We start from the raw sequence: 4366 nt of genomic DNA on the forward strand, positions 1-4366 counted from the left end.
TGTATTTTCATTATTTGATGTGAACCTAGCATTTTATATGTGCTTTACTATAGTGGCAACTAGCATTTACTAAGAACAAGGGCCCAAGAGGCTGTTTGCTGGCATAATTGCCAGGAAGGGGTTCTGGGAGGGACCTTGTCCAGAAACGGCACTGCATGTTACTATTTTCCAGGTTATCTTTTCTTGAAATCTTCAGAGTCATCTGCAACTCCTCTCTCCCCTTTTCATTCATCCTTTTTTTAGTGAGAAGTTCAAAGTTGGTCGGGAAGAGATGTGCCATGGAGAAAGTCAATAATGCTTCTTGAGGGAGGTTTTGCAGAAGGGGGATTGTTGAGCTGAATCTTGAAGGGTGATGGAGAGTGAGATGGTTAATACTGAGTGTCAACTTGATTAGATTGAAGGATGCAAAATATTGTTTCTGGGTGTGTCTGTGAGGGTGTTGCCAAAAGACATTAACATTTGAGTCAGTGGACTGGGAAAGACAGACCAACTCTTAATCTGGGTGGACACCATCTAATCAGCTGCCAGCATGGCCAGAATAAAAAGCAGACAGAAGAATGTAAAAAGACTAGACACGCCTAGCCTCCCAGCCTACATCTTTCTCCCATGCTGGACACTTCCTGCCTTCAAACATTGGACTCAAAGTTCTTCAGCTTTGGGACTCAGACTGGCTTCCTTGCTCCTCAGCTTGCAGATGACCTATCATAGGACCTTGTGATCATGTGAATTAATACTCCTTAATAAACTCCCCTTTATATATACATCTATCCTATTAGTTCTGTCCCTCTAGAGAACTTGGACTAACACAGAAGAGCTTGGCAAACTGGGTAGGCATAGTGTGAAGAAGGTCTTCCTCATTTACAATGCAAATAGTAATTAAAGATACCCTTCCTCTTTTTTTTTTTTGGAATCGCTTCTTAGATTTGCTCTATTTCTTCCTTATCCATGACTGCCCTAGTTCAGGCAGGAGGGTCATTCCTCAACCTTGGGCTACAGCCTCCGTACTCACTTCCCTGACCCTTGGTGCATCCTGTACCTCCCTCAGCATCTCACACAGTCTCTTGTGTCTCACAGTGTTTACCAGATAAAGTATGGGCTAAATAAGTCATCATGAAATGCTGTCCCCCTGTTTCTCTCTGTGGTCTATGATGTACAGGATGACATCTATGCTCTGTATTTCTGGCATTCAATGTCTTCTACCTTCTTACCCTAACCTGTGTTTCCCATTACTTTTTTAACCAGCTCTCCATCCCTGCCAAACAGGTCTGCTTACTGTCTCTTCAATTCACACAGAAAGGTGTGACCTTTGTTCATATACTTCTGATTTCTCTGGAACTATCCTGATCCTTTTTGGATTTTGTTTTTTCATAAGGTTTTGGGGTCATTAATTTTTTCGGTTTTTTTTTTTTTTTTTTTTTTTTTTGCGTCTCATTCTGTTGCCTAGGCTGGAGTGCAATGTCACAATCTGGGCTCACTGATACCTCTGCCTCCCAGGTTCAAGTGATTCTCCTGCCTCAGCCTCCCCAGTAGCTGGGATTACAGGTGCCAGTCACCATGCCTGGCTTTTAAAATTTATTTTATTTTAGTATAGACGGGGTTTCACCATGTTGGCCAAGCTGGTCTAGAAATCCTGACCTCAAGTGATCTGCCTGCCTTGGCCTCCCAAAGTGTTGGGATTACAGGCGTGAGTCACTGCGCCCAGCCCATTAATATTTTTAAATTGACAGATAAATAATTGTATATATCTATTGTGTGCAACATGTTGTTTTGAAATATGTGTATATTGTGACATGGCTAAATGGAGCTAACTAATGTATGCATTACCTCACCTACTTATGCTTTTTGTGGTGAGATGTAAAATAACCTTGATCTTAAATAACCTTCAAGACTCAGCTCAAGGTCTCTCACCTCCACAGACCTGAAACCTAGTTTTCTTTCTTTCATTTCTAATCTTCTGGTTTCTCCAAATGGCTTCCTTTCTTAAACTCCTAATTTGTGTTATTTGTGAATTCACTTTGCAATTCATCATTTCTGTCTTGTAAGTAGATTTTATGATTGCCTTGTCATGGTGTGAACATATTTCACTGTGTATTAGCATAACAGAAAGTTTGTAAGCTCCCTGAGAGCAATGATTTTGTACTTATTTGTATGCCCTAGACCAGTGTTATTCATGCTGGTGTGCAGATCAGTGTCCATCAGCACGCAAGATCTGAAATGAGAACACAGCAAGAGAGAATAAGAGTTGAGTAATGCTCCTAGTGACAGGACATTGGCATGGCATCCAAGCATGTGTCATGGGTTTTCTTTTATTAAACAGGGAATGGACCAGATTGGGTGCTGCTGAATTCTTTGTGGTGAGTCCTGTCTGGTGCAAACTGCATACAAGTCACTCATAGTAGGGCCACACATCACAACGCATGAATTGGGAATGATAGCAGCTGCACCTTCACCTTAGACAGTTTGTCCAGCAGCACCAGTAGAATGGAACCCTGCATGCTGCACGTGCTCCCAAGGTGCTAGTGGATTGATAAACACTATAGATATGGACATGTTAATAGCTGTGTTTTTCTTTTCTATCCCTGTATAAAAATCAGAAGTATTAATCTAGTTGCAATGCAAATTCAATTCATGTTAGGTATGCAACCCAGATGTACCTGGGCTACCCTGACCCTTAAGAACAAAATGGGCCTGGCTTATGGTTCTCCAATTATGGAGAATCAGAGGTCTTCCTCGAGATTTTTTTTTTTTTTTTTTTTGAGATGGAGTCTTGCTCTGTTGCCCAGGCTTGAGTGCAGTGGCATGATCTTGGCTCACTGCAACCTCTGCCTTCTGGGTTCAAGTGATTCTCCCTGTCTCAGCTTCCCTAGAAGCTGGGATTACGGTACCCGCCATCATGCCCAGCTAATTTTTGTAGAGATAGATAGGGTTTCACCGTGTTGGCCAGGTTGGTCTCGAACTCTTGACCTCAGCTGATCCGCCTGCCTTGGCCCCCCAAAGTGCTGGAATTACAGGCGTGAGCCACCTTACCCAACTCTTCCTCGAGATTTATGGAAGGTTTTGGTATGGGTTTTCCTGCCCATGTCTTCTCCGGCTCACAGGGGACCTTACTTCTACATCGCACCATGCCATGCTCCCCATCGCCTTGACCCAGATGGGGAGTTCAGCCATTTTATTCATTTTCACAACTCCCCTTGCTCTGAGGTAGGAAAAAAAAAACAAAAACAAAAAACAAAAAGCACCTCACTAAAGCTTTTGTGTGGATAACAGACTTTACCGAAGTTTGGGGGAGACAGACCAAGTTTTGTTCCACAGAAGTATCATATTAAAAAACTCATCACTCAAACGTTTCACCACTTCTCATGCTTCCGGATGCTATTCAAGGGTTGAATTTCCTGGTCCTTCCCTTGTACCCTCACCTTAGTCTCCTGTGGCTGACATAATCCATTCCTCCACCCGTTCCTGAGTCAGGCCCTCGACGAATGCTTTAATTTCCTCCTCAGGATGCTAGTGCAGCCATCATCACTCACTGCCTAGATAATGAAATCCGAGGCTGTATTAGTCAACCCAAAACTCTTAAAATCATTCTGACATTCTTTCCACATTTTGGCAATGTGCGCTGACTGTTCATGGGACTGTGGTCCTCTTAAGAAAGCATCAATCCACACCTCACACTCCTTTCTGCTTCTGGGAGCTAATGCTGCCAGTGCAGTGATACATGGAAGTGAAATGCAAGCATGATTGGCTCCATTTACCACCCAGAGCCCCCTTCCCCATCCCATTACATTCCTATATAAGAATGGGATAGAGTGATTTTTTCCCCCATTATACATATGAAAATCACCTGTCTTAAATGATGAGTGGATTCAACTGCTCCTTTCTAAGGTGAGAATTCTCTTTGTCACTCACTCACTGGTGGTTAACATCCATGGGCTTGTGGACAAAGAGAGAGGCAGTCCGTGGTGGCTTCATTTGCAGTGTAGTCTGAAGCTTTTTGACTCTGGAGGTCACTCTATCTTGCTATGTTCTGTGCTTTGACAGTGAAACTGGGTCAATGAAAATTAGACTCAGTGGGGCCTTCCCTTATTCTGTGGGGGCTGCTTTTCCTGCCTATTATCCATCACATTGATTTCTTGTTGCAAGACTCATCTCTGTTACGTTTTCAGTAGCTAAGAGCCAGTGATGCTGCCAATTGTGGCATTGTCAGAGAATCCAGGGAGCCCAGTTGTGATCTAACAATAGAAGAAAAACCCGTATGACACCAGGTGATGTCATGAGAGGTGGACGAAGGCCATGCTTGTGTCCCTAGAACTGAAAGTCTCAAGATGGGTGATCACCCTCTTGGAGCCAGAGGTCGTCGATCCTGCCA

At 43.4% G+C, this 4366-nt stretch overlaps 1 long non-coding RNA gene across 1 annotated transcript; it reads right to left on the reverse strand.

The window, feature by feature from the left end:
* Positions 1-1746: 1746 nt before the first annotated feature.
* Positions 1747-4145, reverse strand: LOC108514233 (uncharacterized). The gene is made up of 3 exons (XR_001881161.1): positions 3842-4145; positions 3417-3530; positions 1747-2209 (listed from the first exon to the last, which is right to left on the reverse strand). It is a non-coding gene; the product is annotated as an uncharacterized LOC108514233 (long non-coding RNA).
* Between the last annotated feature and the right edge of the window lie 221 nt (positions 4146-4366).

This window comes from Rhinopithecus bieti, unplaced genomic scaffold (assembly GCF_001698545.2).
Source record: "Rhinopithecus bieti isolate Rb0 unplaced genomic scaffold, ASM169854v2 scaffold_32012, whole genome shotgun sequence".
NCBI lineage: Eukaryota > Metazoa > Chordata > Mammalia > Primates > Cercopithecidae > Rhinopithecus > Rhinopithecus bieti.